The sequence below is a fragment of the Lynx rufus genome, unplaced genomic scaffold (assembly GCF_022079265.1).
Source record: "Lynx rufus isolate CCGP_SWC_20201006 ecotype Redwood Valley unplaced genomic scaffold, mLynRuf1.p SCAF_3, whole genome shotgun sequence".
NCBI lineage: Eukaryota > Metazoa > Chordata > Mammalia > Carnivora > Felidae > Lynx > Lynx rufus.
Window position 1 is genome coordinate 156992822 of NW_025814845.1, and position 18995 is coordinate 157011816.

Genomic DNA, 18995 nt, shown 5'->3' on the forward strand with positions numbered 1-18995 from the left:
ACCCCTACTAAAAGTTGATTCTCATAACTTTTTGGTGGGGAGGGGGGTGGGGGGAGACCAAATTGAATAATTTCTTTATTAAAAAAAAAGTACTCAAGACTTTGAGATTGTACTGTCTCTGGCTGAATTATAAAGGCTTTTATAATGCAATGTCCTTTAATGTTGACAACATTAACAATTATTTTTACATCTTACTTAAATTTCCTGAATTTTTTTCTAACTTTATCAGATATAATTGCATATAACTTTGTGTAAGCTTGAGGTGTAAAATGTGATTATTTGATACATGTATATATTACTAAATGTTTACCACAATAAGGTTATGTAACACATCCTTCACCTTGCATAATTACCATTTTCTTTTTGTTGTTATGGTGAAAACATTAAAGCTCTACTCTCAGGACAACATTAAAATACAGCACAGGGTTAGCTGCAGTTACCATGATGTACCTTAGATCCTGGGAACTTACTCATCCTATAAGTGAAAGTTCATACCCTTCGACCAACATCTCACCATTTCCCCTGTCCCCAGCCCCTGGCAACCACCATTCTACTATTGGTTTCTGTGAGCTCGATGTTATTAAATTCCACATATGAGATTATACAGCTGATACTAAGAGTTAGGAACCCCCATGCATAGCCAAAACAAACTCTTAGCTAAAAATACATATATTTGCACAGAAAAAGAGAATATTTACTAAAAGACATTCATTCTTCACTTAAACTTTAAAGCATTAAATATAAAAAAACCTAAAATTCATGTGCCCTAAAATATGAAATAGATTTTAAAAAGCCAAAAATCCTACTGTATTGAATCATATAAGTCAGTGGAATAATCCAAAAGCAATTACTTTCTCAAATTAGAAACACTACTTTAGCAACATGGTCTCTGATTCAATATTTGGTGGAGATTCATGCCTATATGCATGAGTGCTGCTGAGCCAGTATGATCCAAGCACTTTAAAAACCTCTTATATTTTCAGATGTAGGCTGGCTGTGTGGACTCAAGTAGGAGCCATGAGAATTGCTCTGACAATTAGAAGTAGAAGAACAGAGAAAGTTTGATAAACTAAAGCTCAGAAAATTTTTATGATTCAAAATGATGACATATTTTAAGGTAGAAATCAATCATGTAGATTTCATTTCTAGATTTCTAAGAATAGATGCAGAAGAGGATGCCAGGTGTGGATGGAGGCCCCCTTCTTTCCAAGGATTACCAAGCAAAGCAGCTTATTGAAAAGCAGCGGCCAACACAGAGACAGAGAAGAATAGTGTCCTACAGTTCACAAATATGTGTTCAGCAATAGGCACTCTAAGCTAACAAAAAAATGGCTGAAGATTTCTGGAGAAATCTCAGAATACTTCATGGCAAAACTAAGTCTGTGAAGGTTAATAAGAGATATCACAAAAGAATCAAAAGCGAAGAATCTAGAATTCTGAAAATGCATAAACAGCCAAAGTCACTAAGATGTTATTGACTTCAGTGACTGAAAGGGAATTGACATTTGGGGAGCATCTCTGACGCAAGACAAGATACAAGATGCTTTAAACATTGTTTCTTTTAATTTTAACGGCCCTGAAGTAGGTATTATTAATCTTCGAGGCCACAAAGTTTATTAATAAGTTATAAAGTCAGGATTCAAATCCAAGCCAGTGAGATTCCAAATCCTAAGCATTCTCACTGCATTGCTCTACTTACGTGGAAAAAGCAGCAGGCACTTGAAAGCTGGTAAAATTAAGTTAGGTAAATTACAGATGCATCCATGCTTTCGTACATAATTCTGCTCATATAATTTACTTTACACACCTACTTGCAGAAGTCCAAAATATCATTCACAAAGTTATTTAGTATTGCATTATTTGTAATAGTAAATGTCTGGAAAAACACAAAATGTCTTCTGTTAAGGGAGTGATTGAATAAGACATGATGTATTTGTATGTTGAATTAGTATGCAGCAACATAAAAAGAATGCCAAAGACAATGAGAAAGAATGAAATATGGCCCTTTGTAGCAACGTGGATGGAACTGGAGAGTGTGATGCTAAGTGAAATAAGCCATACAGAGAAAGACAGATACCATATGTTTTCACTTTTATGTGGATCCTGAGAAACTTAACAGAAACCCATGGGGGAGGGGAAGGAAAAAAAAAAAAAAGAGGTTAGAGTGGGAGAGAGCCAAAGCATAAGAGACTCTTAAAAACTGAGAACAAACTGAGGGTTGATGGGGGGTGGGAGGGAGGGGAGGCTGGGTGATGGGTATTGAGGAGGGCACCTTTTGGGATGAGCACTGGGTGTTGTATGGAAACCAATTTGACAATAAATTTCATATATTGAAAAAAAAATAAAAATAAAAAAATAAAAATGAAAATAAAATAAATAAATAAAAGGCAAAAGAAAATGCCAAAGATAACTATATGCTTACATGGGAAAATCTCTAGAAAAAAAACCATTAATTAAAAATAAGGTGCAGAGCACTGTATATAGCATGCTAACATTTGTGTGAGGAAGGAGAGGAAGTAATAATACACATATATATTATATTATTTATATGTAAATATAAATATATACACTTACAAAGATACTCATCAGAAGAAACAGCCAAAAACTAAAAAAAGAAATGGTTATATAGAAGTGGTAAAGGGATATGGGGCTCAGGGACAAAAATAGAAACTAAATTTATTTGATCTTGTAATTTACTTTTTAACTGTAAATCTGGATGCTCAATATCACTAATCATTAGGAAACTGCAAATCAAAACCACAATGAGATATCACCTCATAACGGTTAGGATGACAATAGCTGGCAAAGATGCAGAGAGACTGGAATCCTTGAACACTGTTGATCAGAATGCAAAATAGTTCAACCTCTAAGAAAAACATGGAGGTTCCTCAAAAAATTATAAATGGAACTACCATCTGATCTACCAATCCTACCTCCAACTACATAAGCAAAATAATTGAAATCAGGATTTCAAAAAGATATTGGCACTCTCATGTTCATTGCAGTATTATTCACAATAGTCAAGATATGGAAACAGTTTAAGTGTCTATGGACAGATGAATAAAGAAAATGGAATATATGCATACAATAGAATATTCAACCTTCAAAAAGAAGTCAATCCTACTATATGCAACAACATGGATAAAGCCTGAAGACATTACGTGAAGTAAAATTAGCCAGATACAGAAGGAAAAACACTGCATGATTTTACTTATATAATGTATCTAAAATAGAAACACAAAGGAAAATGGTGATTGCCAGGGGGTGGGGGGAGGTAAAATTGGAAGTTGTTATTCAATGGATATAAGATTTCAGTATACAAGATGAATAAATTGTAGAGATCTGCTTTATAAGAGTGTGCCTATAATTAACAATATGGCATCGTACACTTAAAAATTGGTTGAGAAGGTAGATCTCATGTTAAGTGCTCTTGCCACAATTAAAAAAAACCCCTGACAATCCTATTTTAAAAAATAAGTACAATAACAACCTTAAACTTTGTTCTGTAGTTTAATTTCAGTGTTAATATTTATTATTTTGATACTTGTGAACATTGTATTATGCTACAAATAAATAATTATTTCAACATTATATGCGTGATTTCAACGTATGGAAAAAGAGACACAATCATACAAAGTTCATAAATAAGTAAATTTTCTGCTGTGTTGAAGAAAATTATGTAAACTCATGATTTTTAGAAAAAATAGTGTATCCATGAAAGGATATGCCATACAGCAAAAGCAACACTAAGAGGGAAATTTATAGCTTATATTTAAAAAGAACATGGGTTATAAATGAAGAATTTAACTTAAAGAACTAGAAAAGGAAGAAAAAACTAAGCTCAAAGCTTGCAGAAGGAAGAACATAATTAAAGTGGAGATTAATAAAATAGAGAATTGAAAAACAATAGAGAAAAACAATGAAAACAAGATTCTTATTTTTTCAAAAAGATAACAAAATTAACCATCTTTAGCTGAATTCACTAAAAAGACTAGAGTAAATAAAATCAGAAATTAAAGTAGCTTACATTATTACTGACTTACAGAAATAAAAAGGTTTATAACCTAAAAGTAAATGTACAAATTCCTGTACACACACAATCTACTAAGACTGAATCATCAAGAAATGGAAAATCTGAACAGACCAGTAAGGAACAAAAATATTGAATCAAAACCTCCCAAAAAAGAAAAGTTCAGGACCAGATGGCTTCACTGGTGAATTCTACCAAACACTTAAAGAAGAATTGACGCAACCTCAAACTCTTCTAAAAAATTGAAAGGGAGGTAACACTTCCTAATTCTTACTATGAGGTCCGCATTATCTGGATTTAAAAGCCAAAGACACTACAAGAAAAGAAAACTACATACTAATATTATCTATGAATATGAATCCAAACATCTTCAAAAAAATACTAGCAACCCAAATGCAACAGCATGTTAAAATGGTATACCATTGACCAATAGGGATTTATACCTGGAATGCATAGTTGGTTCAACATACACAGATCAATGTAAAATGCCACATTAACAGAAAAAAAAAAAAATCCCATATGATTATCTCACTTGATGCAGAAAAAGCATTTAAGAAATCCAACAACTTTTCATGATAAAAACTTTCAACAAATGAGAAATCGAAGGAAACTACCCTAATGGAATAAATGTCCTATATGAAAAACCCATAGCTAACATCATAGTCAATGGTGAAAGTCTGCAATTTTTCCAAGACTGGAAATAAGACCAAAAAAAAAAATGCTTACTTCTACTTAATGTAGACCTGGAAGCCCTAGCTAGAGAAATCAGTCAAGAAAAGTAAAGAAAAGGCATCCAAATTGGGAAGGAAGAAATAAAATCATTTCAGTTCACAGATGCCATGATCTTATATGTAGAAAACATTAAGATTAAAACAAACACACACAAAACCAAACAACTGTTAGAACTAATAAACTAGCTCAGCAAAGTTGCAGGATATAAAATCAACATGCAAAAATCAACTGCATTTCTACACACTAACAATGAACAATCTGAAAAGAAAAAACGTTTTCAAGGGTATCCAAAATAATTGAAAACAGTGACTCAAACATGTAGTTATATACCCATGTTCATAGCAGCATTATTCACAACATACAAAAGCTGAAAGCAATCCAAACATATGTTAAAGGATGAATGGATAAACAAAATATGGCATATACATGTGTGCATATATGTATATATTGTAGTATATATACATATATATTATATATAATATAGTACATATTATATATGGTATATATAATGGAATATTATTCAACCCTAAAAAGGAAGAAATTCTGGCACATTCTACAACATGGATGAGTCTAGATGACATTATACTAAGTGAAATAAACCCAGTCACAGAAGGATAAATATTGTAATTTCACATTTATGAGGTTTCTAGAGTAGCCAAATTCTAGGAGCATGGTTGCCAGGGACTTGGGGAAAGGGGAAAGGGAGAGTTGGTGTTTAGTGGTAGGGAGTTTCTGTTTGGGAAAATGAAAACAAGTTCTAGTGATGGATGGTGGTGATGGCTGCATAACAATGTGAATGTACTTAATGCCACTTAACTGCATGCTTTAAAATGGTTAAAATAATCAATTTTATGTTATGTATATTTTACCACAACTTAACAAAATAGCTCATTGGTGATGCTGAGTACTTCATGTTGCATCATATTTGGAGTCACAAAATGACTAGTTGCTTCATTATTCATAACGATGATAATCAGATTTCTCCATTTTTCCCCTTAAAGTTGGGAAATAATCCATGTGGTAGTATTTCTAACACCATCAACATTTAATATATGATGCATATATGTGTGCTTATGTGTATGCATGCATGTATATATATGATACAAATATAGCAAAATGTTTCCAGTTGTTTGATTCAGGTGGTGGGTATATGGGGGAGTAACTGTACTGTTTTTCCCACTTTCATATATTTAAAATTGTTGGAATTAAATGCTGAAAATGCAAGAGGTTATCTAAATTGTATTAAACAATTAAAGAGGGCTTTGATAATCTCCACTACCAATAGCTTTCCATCCACGTTTTCCTAGTATACATGGGTTTGACTGTTACAAGCTGGTAATGCTTGTACCTGTAATCTGTGATGAAGGTGATGTTTTTCTTCCCACTAGATTATAAGCAACTTGAATATAGCAACAGAGTTTTTTGTTCTTTTTGTCACTCCCTTATAGTACCTATGCATACACATGACTCATGAAAATTGCAGGAGGGAGGTGACAGATTACAAAATATGCCACAGTCCCCCACTCTGTCCTTTATCCATCCCCCTTTGCAACGTGACTTTATAGGACTTCCCAGCAAGAGGCAGAACCTATCCCCTAATCCTTTGTATCTTTGCTGTACTTGCTTTGATCATAGAATGTGGTAGAAATGAAGGTGTACCAGTCCTGAGCCTACTACTCAAGAGGTCTTGCATACTTCATTGTCTTTCAGAACCCTCTCGACTGCCATGGAAACTGACATAGGCTAGCCTGCTGTGTATTAAAAGATACTTGCTCTACTGTCCTTAATATCTCAGCTAATAGGCAGCCTTAGAAGGAAAGCCTTCTGGCTGACCAGAAGCTGACCACAGCTGCATTACTGAACCAAGCTGGGAGCAGAATTGCCAACCCACAGAACTGCAAGTTAGTGTTTGTAGTTTTAAGTCACTCTGTTTGAGATGGTGTTTTACATAGAGAAAGATAACTAATGCAAGGGACAAAGGGGAGAGATTTAGGAAAAGAAGAGGAAGAAGTGGTCAGGAAGGGAAAAACAAAAGGGCCTGAGCACATGAATAACATTTTTCATGGAAGTCCTGAATGCTGTATTTTTTCATCAGGGCTGCTGTTGCACTGGTAGCATTCTGCAAAGTCACAAAAGTTATGTTGCATTTCTTCTATTTTATTAACCTTCAGATTTGAAATATCCACACAGATAAAAGAGGTAATTATATTTCAGGAGAAATGTCTTCACTTGCTATTAGTTCATATGCACAGAAGCAGCATCGATCTTCCAGCAACGGTAGCTACTTAGTCTTTTCTAGCACTTTTTTCTTTGATTAAGCCCATACCAGAACAGCGTTGCTTTCTTGTGCCTATTAGAATACTGGTGCTTTACTTTTTTAAGGCTGTTGACAATATCAACTGAGGTAATTTTTTTTCAGAGAGATAATAATCAGGTTCCTGAAGCCACATGGATTCTGGACTCCAATCTGAAGCTCCTAATTTCTTCCTCTACCCTCACCATATACTTCCTCTGAGCATGTGTGTGTGTGTGTGTGTGTGTGTGTGTGTGTGTATTAGGAAATTAATGATGAACATTTTCCAGTGAAAAATACTGACAAAGACCAGAAAAAAAAACTTATCAGTGTCAAAACTTAGAAAAGAGATATTTATGTAACCCGCCATTGGAATGCGTTGATACTGTGCAAGAGCCTCAAAGAATATCTATGGACAGAGATTAAGAAAAAAGTAGAAGAGGTAAAATAAAAGAGACATCAAACCCAAGGATCACTAAATTGCTTGCCCCTCTGCTAAGCATTTTGAAAAACTTGAAGAAGGCTGGGAACGAAGAGGATGTGCAGGGCAGAGATGCTTATGTTATAAGAGAAAAGACTGGAGAGAAACAGAAGAAAAGTGGGATAGAGACATCTGGCCTGATTTTGCTTCTGACCTCATTTTGGCTTCAGCCACCTTTCTCTTAGATATTGATTTTTGCATTCAGTGGACTGTTCTGATAGATCAAAATAAAATTATTAATGCCAACAAATTTAATTATACTTATCAGTATTCCTCTGACCCATCAAGCAGCCAAGCTTGGGTAGTCAGTGAATGCACTTCCGTGGCCTTCCCCACCCCTCCTTCACTCCAAGGTAAAAAGGGCTGGAGGAGACCAATAGTTCTTAACACACATATACGGGAGAATTTCTCTAGATATTTTCATAAACAAGGTAGATATCTTTGAGGGTGGGGTCTGATAACCTGGATTCAGAAAACTCCCCCAGTTAATTTTCCTATAGCCAGCCAGATTTTAGTTCATGACCAGATTTTTGGAAACTGCTGGACAAGATGAAATTAAAGTCAAGATTCTATGATAATTGTATTTGTAGAGCTTTTGGTAGAGTAAGTTAATTTCTGTAGAATTCATTAGGGCACTTCCATAAATATACCATTTGAATGAGGCTCCAAAGCAGAGAACACAAATACCAATACCTACAGAATGAAGTGAGCAAGTGGAAAGTGTAAAAAACTGGAGAAGAGTGCCCTCTCTAAAAGTCATAGCATATTACTGCCATTTAGGAAGGAGGGTGTAGTATGACTTTTCAAATACATCCAGAAATCCAGACATTTAAAAGTGGAATTTCCTGATTTTAAAGTGTTAACTCATTTTTTAAAACTTAAAAAAAATCCTTGGGCCCAACTGTATGTTTCTCTGGTCTTGAATATGGCTGTCCTATAAGCTACCTTGAAGTATCTGCAGATGCTATGTTGCTTCTGTAAAATCCCATTCGGTCATAAACATTCAGAAGTTATTTTAAGTGTCAAAAGACTTTAAGCACAACAAGGAAATTTCCCTAGACTCAATAGTGATGAATCTTTCTTTACCAAATATAATTTTTCACCTTGGTAAACATTAGTGTATTATGACCTCATCCTAAAGACAGCCTGATAGGGGGCTCAGCAACACCCCTCTCCCCACACATAGACCTAAACATGCACATACTTTTCCCTTTGAGAGTCTATTTGTATGACTTAAATACATGGGAGTTTGCTTCTCGCTGGAGGAGGGCACATTATACAGGGATACTGGGTGTAATAAGGTAATGGAGCAGTGACTACCACTCTCAGTGTCTCCTGAACCACAGTGTTTCAGCTCTTGCAGAGAATGGCATTAAAACCGTGGGATGAAACAATTCTTTGAGAGACCTTGGTGAGACTCTGAACCCAAAGAGTGCCCAAGTGAGAAAGTTTTTAACACAGAACCAGGGTGTGAGATGCATTCTCTTTATTTCTCTTCAGATTATCACATGGTTCCACTACCTGGAAGACTCAGAGAAAGTACAGCTTCATTTGGCACCTCTAAGATGTTGCAGCCCTTAGTGGGTTGGGGTCAGGGATTCAGCACCTTATGGAGAGCAGCAGTAGCAGTGACAAATGTCCTACTTTGAGTCACCTGGCAGCAGCTACCACCTATAAAGAGACCAGAGTCGATATAAGACAACTCATTCCTGCAGACCAGTGAAACCAGCCAGGAAACAACCAGAAAATTGAAACGATATACCTGCCACCATGGCCATCTGTTGCCCTATTGAATGCATTATTCACCCTAATGACATCTACTAAGACTGAACTAAGCCAATATACCCATTCAGAGTCGATATGTTCTTTTTGGTGAAAATTGGTTGCCTCCAGGAATTAGTGTTGATTGGACACAGTTACTCCCTCTTGCAGTGTCATTATTAGATATTATGTTTTTTTTTTCTAAAAAGCAAGCACCATACCTAATTCTGCCACAAGTACCAACATTTATTAGCAAGCAAAATCAAAACATGCAAGTAACCAATCTTGCAAATTTGAAGTCCTCACTACCCTTCTTCCCACTCTGCCTCTGTAGGCAAGCCCCATGCATGAAAGGTTCGTCTTGCCATAGCGAATATTTGGATAGTGAAACCAGCTACATGTCTGGTTTGATTAGAGCAAAGAGTTGTCTATAAAGTGGGGAATTCAGAAATAAGTAGAGTTCTAGACTTAGGGAACTGCTGAAAAAATATTAGCCTGCTGGGATTGTCAGGCTATTAATCATGCAATGGTAGATTTTTCTGTACAAATCTTTCTGTTTGACATATATTGACACTATTCATTTCTCCAGTGACATAATTTAATATTATTTATGTTAATTAATAAAGTCTCTGATGCCAAGCCAGACTATGATATGTGAAGCACTTTCTATAGTCCCCTCTAAAGAGAGCGTGAATTGTGGAATAAGGTTTCACATTCTAACCAATCACCTGTGAAATATTCTGAAGTGTAAATTACTGAGTAGCACACTTCACGTTATGTGACCACCCCTGAAGTATAGATTCATGTTAATTTAGACATGCATATACACCTCACCCTTCAAACTGAAGTACTTCAAATAAAATTTTAGAGTACTGTTTTTAGCCAAGTAATTCACTTTTCAGTAAACTCACTTTACAGTGAAAGAAACCAAGGCCATGTTACTATCCAATCCATCATCTAGGAGTGGCTAGCTCTGTAAAACTGCAGAATGGCTCAGTAAGATGCAATGTTCACCGATGCTATATAAAACAGACACAATGTTAACTAGCAGAAAACACCAAACAAGACAGGGGTGTTGTACATAGATTCGGTATTCACTCTATACCAGCAACCAACAATGGAGCTCTTCTTCCTGAAGGTACAGGTATGGGATTCAAGAGGTCAGAGTGAAAAGATCCTTTCTTAGTTTTGCACACATGAGCCTCACAAAATTTCATCTTGAGAAGCAGCAAACCTATCCCCCCTTGATAATCAACATCAATTTCCTTGACCAATATTCCAATATCACAAACCTCCCTTCTTCCTGTTTAATCAGTTCCTGAAGAACCCCAAGATAGCCAGGTACATATTATAGCTTCAGATTTAATAGAACCACTGTTTAGCTGTTTAGTGGAAGCACTATTCTCCTGCAATACTAAAATCTTCAAACCGCGGGAGCCCAGGGTCTATCTTGGTACTGGACAACAGAAAGAGTGATATATAGCAGTAACAACACTTTTTTTCCTGACCATTATTTGAGCCTCCTTTCAATATTCGGGGAATTACTCACATTATGATCAAAGAGAGGCAGAGCCTACCACCCGTTTATAGAAGCTCAAGTATTTCCTTTTCAAGATCTTTTGTAATTACCACATGGGCATACGATCAAATAGCAAATAACAAGCATTCATTCTCGAACTTGAATACAGAACTGGTAGAGCAAAAAAGCAAGATCAGAGGAAATTTCTCTGAAAGTAGATGTGGGTGCATCCAGTTTCCAAAAGCACCAGCATCTGGAGTGCCAGAAATAGAGTTCATTCAAAGGCCAGGATCACTATGGCACCTGGAGTTCACATTAGTTTCCTACTACCATATAACAAATTACCACCATCTTTTTAGTTTATTCTCATGCAATTTTGTAGGTCAGAAGTGTGGGTGGTTGACTGATTTCTCCACTCTGAGGGTCATAAGGAAGGAATTGAGGTGGTGGCCCACTTGTGCTGTTATCTGGAGGCTCTGGGGGAAAGTCTGGAATGGCTCTGCCACAGCACCCTGTTGATTTTGTATGTATCCATACAGGCCATGCCAGCAAAGGCTTAAACCACAGCTTATCTGAGCCCTGGCAGAATGCCTCCTAGAATAGACGAGGGTAGGAAGATTATAGGAAGCATCTCTGAGGCCATTTCCCACTGGACCTATCTCCCTTGGGAGGCATTCATAACACAGTTGCTCAGCATCTTCCAGATTATGATGCGGTATGGGACTTTCTTTCCTTCCACCTTCTCCCCTCAAAAACAGAGTTGTAGGATATAAAACTGCTTAGCTATACCGTAAAATTTGCTCCTCAGCAATGAGATATTCCACAATTCACATTATAGTCATCTGGTCCCTTTCGCTTAGACATTGTCTTTTTTGGTGTGTGGAAAATAACACCATGGGAGAACAGATCCTTTGGCTAATCTTCCTTTTGCTGTTTATGTAGGTAATAAACTGCTATCCAAAAGAGGCTCACTGTATCTTTACCAGTAAAAACAGACTGGTCTTAATCTTGACCTTGCCTTGTCTTGGGTATGCTTGAGGATCCACTTCCAAACTCATTCAGGTTGTTAGCCGAGTTCCTTGTAGTAGTAGGTTGAACTCCCCATGTTTTGGCTAGCTGTCATCAGCAACCTCTCTCAGCTCCTTAAGGTCACTTGTACCCATCATCATGGTGCCTCCATCTTCAAACCAACAACAGTGCAGAGTCCTACTCATGGTTCAAATCTCCCTGACTTCTCCCCTGCCACCCTCTTCTGCATCCAGTCAAAAAAAAAAAAGTTATTTTAGGATTCACATGAGGAAATTGGATCCACCTGGATAAAATTAGTAGACCATATCTTAGGGTCTAACACCTTACATACATCAGCAAAGCTCCTCTTGCTATGTAGAGCAACATATTCACAGGCTCTGGGGGTTAGGATGTAGACATTCTAATGGCTCCATTTTGCCTGCCACAATTGGCAATAATGTCGGTACCCCAACAGATGAGATGTGTGGCACTGTTCTGACTCTTACTTTGGCTATGTGGTCCACAAGCTCCGTTATCCAGAGCTCTCACCTACTCAAGCTACTGTAAGGTCCTCACGTGTAAAGACACACATGATTTCCAGCACTGTTGACAAGTACTGCATGAAATTTCTTAGGGCCTAAAATTCTTTTACAAATAATCACAGCTTATAGACTGGCTTACAAATATCTTTCTTCATAACTCTTTAGCAGAAACGGTAGCTTATACCTCCATCTCCTTGTTGAGACAGCTCCACCTACGACTTGTGGCATCAATGTCTATAACTCTACTTTATGAACTATTTCCTATATTCCTGCCTGCCCATTATAATAGAAAGCAATTGACAAAATATGTACCCAAAGACCAGCACTTTGCTTCTCATTCCCAATGAGAAACTCCCAGCCTGCTTGCCCTCCCCCAGTCCTATCCCCAGTCAAGACCAAGATAAATATCATCCGTAGCTGCAGAGAAGAGTCTCTCCATATCATTTAGTTAATTTATTGGGAGTATGCTGGAACTAGTTGTTCCTCTTCCTCCAGGGGATCCTCAGAGGTAATCCCACGATTAATCCCAGGTAATCCCTGCTTACTTAAAGACCATCTCTACCATACTCTTGTCATTTTACTGCTACCTCCACATCCATTCCCCATACCTTCCTGCCCCTGCAAAGCCTCTACTCTGCACCTTCAATCCCCTCATCTAGGAACAGTAAATCCTCCAACTCTTCACGACTTTGCCTTTACTGAAAACTGACTCTCTGCAAAGAACTCCATTTTCTCTTTGGAGGCCTCTTGTCTCCCTCTTTCATTCCCACACCCTGCAGGGCCAGGAAGCAGTATGAGTGTTCTCCTCACTCGCACTGTTGCTCCTTCCCCTTGAGACAGCCCAGCTCCTCGCGTGCTTTGGCCATCAGGATATCCCAGAGGTGCCACTCTGCTCATTGCTGTCATCTACCTTCTCTCATTCCCATTCTGGAAGCCTCTACTCACATTCCACCTTCTTAGTAGAGCTTCCTATGACTGCCACATCAGAAGTCACTCTCCCTCCTCCCCATTTCTTCTCTAACTCCTCATCTTGCTCATTTCCTTCATAGAACTTGTATTGTGAGATGTTTTATTAATTTGTCATTCCATTCATTTAGTGCATGTTCCTCTTGCTAAAATAAGGGAGAGTCCTTGTCTATTTCACAGGTATATCCTCAGTACCTAGAATAGTATCTAACACTTCAAGTAAAACTGCCTATCTGAAATTGGGTTAAATAGCTATACATATACCTCATAGTTATATGAAGTTCTACCTTGATATTTTACCTAAATAGCCAATTTTTCAGATACTATTCATGGAATAACAGGCTTCCTGTTCCCTAACATGCAGTGTTTTTTCCATTATATATTACATATTTACCTAAGTTCTATTTCATGATTTTCCACTCTGTCACTTGGATGTATACATATGCCTGTTTTGCCAATCTATTTTTAATCACTGTAATTTTATAAACGTTGTAATAACGGGATAGGGCAAATTATTAGTTTTCCCCTTTAAACTCTTCATAGGAAGTCTTTTCCAGGTGAACATTAGAGTTCAGACTATTAGGGTACTTTTGATGTTAAATAAAAGTGGAAAAAATCATTTTAAAAAACCCTAAATTTGATTACATAAAAATATAAATTTCTATACATGGGAAAACATCAGAAACAAATGTGGGAGAAGTATTTAAACAATATGTAGCAGTATTTGTGTAGGAGTCAGGCAGATGCTATGATCCTCATGACCTTGGGTCATACCATTCCCCTGGAGCCCTCTAGCCCCTACCTGATGGCAGGCTGCCCAACTGCCACGGAATGCTTAGGAGAGGGAATAGATGTTCAAATCAGTCTCTTACTTGGAAGGATCTGGGACTTGGTCTGAAAGTGAGAACAGGAAGCTTGACGGCATTCAAATGACTGGTAAACTGGACAGAAAGGAGAGCATTAAGGAGTATGCGGGAAAGAAAGTGCCAGAGCCTAAAGATCAGTGAGAAAACTGGTTCCAAGAAAAGTGTGAAGCTGGCCTACTCACTGCCTGCCATAGAAATACCTCCACTCTTGGATCACCGATGCTGTCTGAGGAGGAAAGGCCCGGCCTGTGATATAATTGACAAACTCAACTACTATCTAGTATGGGAAACCTTTTCTGAAGAGCTGGTTAAAAAACATAGAGAAACCTACCTGCTTGCCAACGAGAGAGAAGAACCTCCGTGTTGGTTAGGGAATGTGGGGAACAGCAGTGGGCTCTTTGTCAAGTACTCTGAGCCATAAGGAGTAACCATCATGGAAACATACAAATGTCTGATCTTTATGTTAGTTCCTCCTCTTCCCCATCCAAGTCCCTAAAAAATAATGTGGCAAGAGAAGCCCCAGAAGTGCTTCATCAAGAAGGGTGAAGCTCTAGGGGCGCCTGGGTGGCGCAGTCGGTTAAGCGTCCGACTTCAGCCAGGTCACGATCTCGCGGCCCGTGGGTTCGAGCCCCGCGTCGGGCTCTGGGCTGATGGCTCAGAGCCTGGAGCCTGTTTCCGATTCTGTGTCTCCCTCTCTCTCTGCCCCTCCCCTGTTCATGCTCTGTCTCTCTCTGTCCCCCCAAAAATAAATAAACGTTGAAAAAAAAAATTTTTAAAAAAAAAATTAAAAAAAAAAAAAAAAGAAGGGTGAAGCTCTGAACATTAAGATTTATAGAATGGGAGAAATTTGCAATTGCTGGTAGGTGAGGCCAGGACATCTATGAGTTACAAAGGAAAGAGTGGAAAGGTTAATACTGTCTTTAATATAAAAGATATTCTTAGCACTGAAGCAAAGAAAGGACTGCCTTTCCATTGGGGAAAAAAATGTCAATGGATAGCCACAGATAATTTCCTAGTGAATGGAGGAAACTGGAGTATGTCACCCCAACACATGTTTCTTTGACACAAAAATTTTAAGCTGAAGGCAATTAAGAAACAGTAAATGCAGAAGAAGCTCCCCTTTTCTAGTTAAAGGCAGGATATAAATTCTTCTTTCACTGGAGATAAACTCTGATCGGCCCAGAGAGGGCACCAGAGGAATCTGCAAATAAACCTTAGTTAAACTAACCTTTATCTTCCAGTTACTTCTTCACCATTTACTCCCTGTAGCACAAAACCCTTTGTCTTGTCAATTCCTCACATGTTTACTGTTTATAAAGCTTCCTGTTCTGGTCACTTCTTTGGGTCTTCATTTTTTGTATTGTGAAAGTTCCATGTACATGTAAAAATTCAATAAAATTTGTATGGTTTTCTCCTGTTCATCTGTCTCCACCAGTATCATTTCCATACCCAGCTAGGGACACTAAGAGGGTGGAGAAAACCTTTTTTTCTGCCCTACCCGAAGCATTATGACTTATGAGTGCACATGTACAAATACTCAATTTAAAAATGAAAGAAGAAGGGGCGCCCAGGTGGCTCAGTCGGTTGAGCGTCCGACTTCGGCTCAGGTCATGATCTCACAGTTCATGAGTTCAAGCCCCACATCAGGCTCTGTGCTGACAGCTTGGAGCCTGGAGCCTGCTTCGGATTCTGTGTCTCCCTCTCTCTGCCCCTTCCCTGCTCATGCTCTGTCTCTGTTTCTCAACAATAAATAAACGTTAATTTTTTTAAATGAAAGAAGAAATAAAAATTAAAATGATAAAATACACTAAATATTTGAAACATGTTCAACATGACAGTGTGGGTGAAAGAGAGAAGACCCAGGAAATCTAGTAGGAGTGAAACAATACAAGCTGTCCAAGAAGAGATTTGACGATTAATATCCAGCGCTTAAAAATGCTCATATTCTTTGACATAGTCATTTTATTTTCATTTTAGGAGTCAATCTAAGCAAATCACTAGAGAGGGAAGAAATATTTACAAAGACACTTACTGCAGCACTTTTATAATAAAAACACTGAAAACCTAAACAGAGAATGACGAAATAATTAAGATAATATAATATGTATTACACAGCCATTGAAACAATGTTTTAAAGTAATTTTGGGGACGTGAAAATATTTAATGTCTAATGTACAATAGAAGGAGAAAATAGGATGCAAAACTGTATAGTATGATTACCCACAAGCCATAAAATCACTGAACTGTACCTCAGACATCACCCAGGCCCCAGCAATCATTTTATGGATGAAGAAATTAAGGTTCAAAGAAGAAAGTAAGGATGAGAGAGGATAAATGACTTCCCCCAAAGTCAGAGAGGGAGTTCAGAGCAGACAGGGACCGGAAGTTCTAGGTCCCCCCACTCCTCATTCATAGTTCATGGAATTTGTTCCCATCAAGTTCTTGACTCGCAGTTTTAGGGATTTCTAACCTCCACCAGCATTGCCACACCTCTCTCTCATTGGCATTTCCCTTATCAGCCAGTTATGACTCAAAATCAGGCTGCCTTATCTCTACATCCATATCTGACTGCAAAAAAGGGAATCCTTTTTTAGCCACTTTGCATTGTCTCTTCTCTAAATTATTCCGTTCTTATCTGTACCATATCATTAACACTTTAGGAAATATGCATTCCTGAGGGAAATGCCCCAAAGCCATCTCAAATTCACAAGTTTGAAAATACTGCTATTACATAGCATTTCCTCCATAAAATGTCATAAAGTATAACTTAAAATTTTAAGTGACCCCCTTAGACAATTAATGATTCCATAAATTTAGTACTAAAGTATTTTATATAGCTATTAAAATAAATTCCGGTGGAAGCAATTGCCGAAGTAGTTTCACAGATTTGCTTACTCTTGTTTCTCCGGAGAGTACATCACAGTTCTGAGTTGAACTCACCATTTGACTCCTTAATATTATTTTCTGGCTGAGAAACATAAACTGTGGAGTCACTTAACTTTCATCCCAACCCTAGTTGTTGACTTTCTTTCAAGGTCATTTTTCAAAATCTATGAATGTGGGGTTTCAGTTTAGTTTAGGTTTGTTTGTTTGTTTTTAATTCAATCACAGGCAGTAGTAAATAGATGGTGCTACGTAGAGAAATGAGTTAGTCAAGATTTAGATACTGGGAAGCCCGCTAAGTTCATCCACTAAGAGACTCGCCATCTTAGCCCATTCTAGAACATTAAGTTCAAATTTACGAGCGCTGTTAAGTTACTAATTACTACTACATGTTCCTAAATAATTGAAATTTAAAATGTTCTCCTTGAATGCCAAGAATCCACTCTATTTCTGTTTTCTTATGGGTTTTGATTCCCAGTAAGACACTTTATAGTCTATTTTTACTATCTTATGCCTAGCTTATTCCCCTTCCAATTAGCGTAGATAGATATTTTGCTTCTCTTCACCCCATTTCCAGCATAAAACAGTTGCTCTGACTTGCCCACTTGGCTGTCTGACATGAGCTCTGCAAACGAAGCTGGCTCAGATTATTAATGGGACAAGAAAGTAAAGTCTAAAATCCATGTTCTTGGGACCCATGTTCTTAGGTCTTACACAAACAAACCTTCGCTTTCCCACATTATCCCAAAGGGGATGCTTTTCTCTATATTATAAGAGATTAAAATACACCGTGATCTATCAAGTCATCTCACCAATGAAAACAGAATGAGAAGCATGTCATTTAACATCATGAATGAAAGGGGGTAAATTTCATCTTTAATGTATACTGGAGGCATCAAGTCCCATGGTCCCTTGCAATAAAGTTCAGATGAACACTCTAATCGTCATGTTCTTCCTTCCTTCTGCAGGAAATACCAGTTCACCTCAGAACTATTCGACAGGCATGTCAAAACATAGTCTGGCTTTGTCATGCTGAAGACTGTGAAAGTGTCTACCTTGTGGTCCAATGAGCCAGAAACCTAGACTGCTTACAGGTGACACCAAGCTGGGATCTGTCCATTGCTACTCATATACTTGGGGATTTGAACAAGTTAATTACTTTGATTTGAGTTTACTCTTTAATATTTTTCTGGTATAAATTTGCTTTGGTTAAAGGAATATTTTAAAGGTTGTTTTCAATGATTATAATAAAATTCAGCAACTGTAACTCTTCAAGTCTAGTAAATAAACTTCCACTTTATTTACCTGATACATACTATGCAGGCTTTACCACTGTTCCCATGTGGTAAACAAGTCCTCACAATTTTACCTCTTAAATACACATCCGTCCATTCTTCTCTGACTGTACCAGCATTATTGAATATCACACTGCCATATTCTCTGACATAGACTTTGATGATCATTTTCTTTTTTCTTCTATTTTTAAATATTTATTTATTTTGAGAGAGAGAGAGAGTATTCAGGGGAGGAGCAGAGAGAGAGAGAATCCTGAGCAGGTGGCACATTGTCAGCACAGACCCCGAGGAGGGGGTTGATCTCAAAAACCATGAGATCATGACCTGAGCCAAAACCAAGAGTCAGATGCTTAACCAAATGAGTCACCCAGGCGCCCCTGATGATCATTTTCTATTCAGGTCCCCCATCAATTTCTTCAGAGTTTCTCACTGATTTTTTTGTATGTTTTCCTCCCCTGTACAACTATCTCCTCCACTAAACTCATGTTTTAAAACATGGACAGATTTTACCAGATGCTATGGAGGAAGCAAAAGAAGATATACAAATTTCAGCTGATTTTTTTTTTGATTTATCAAGATAAAATCAATAAAGAAGAGGTTAATCCTTACTGCCAACCAA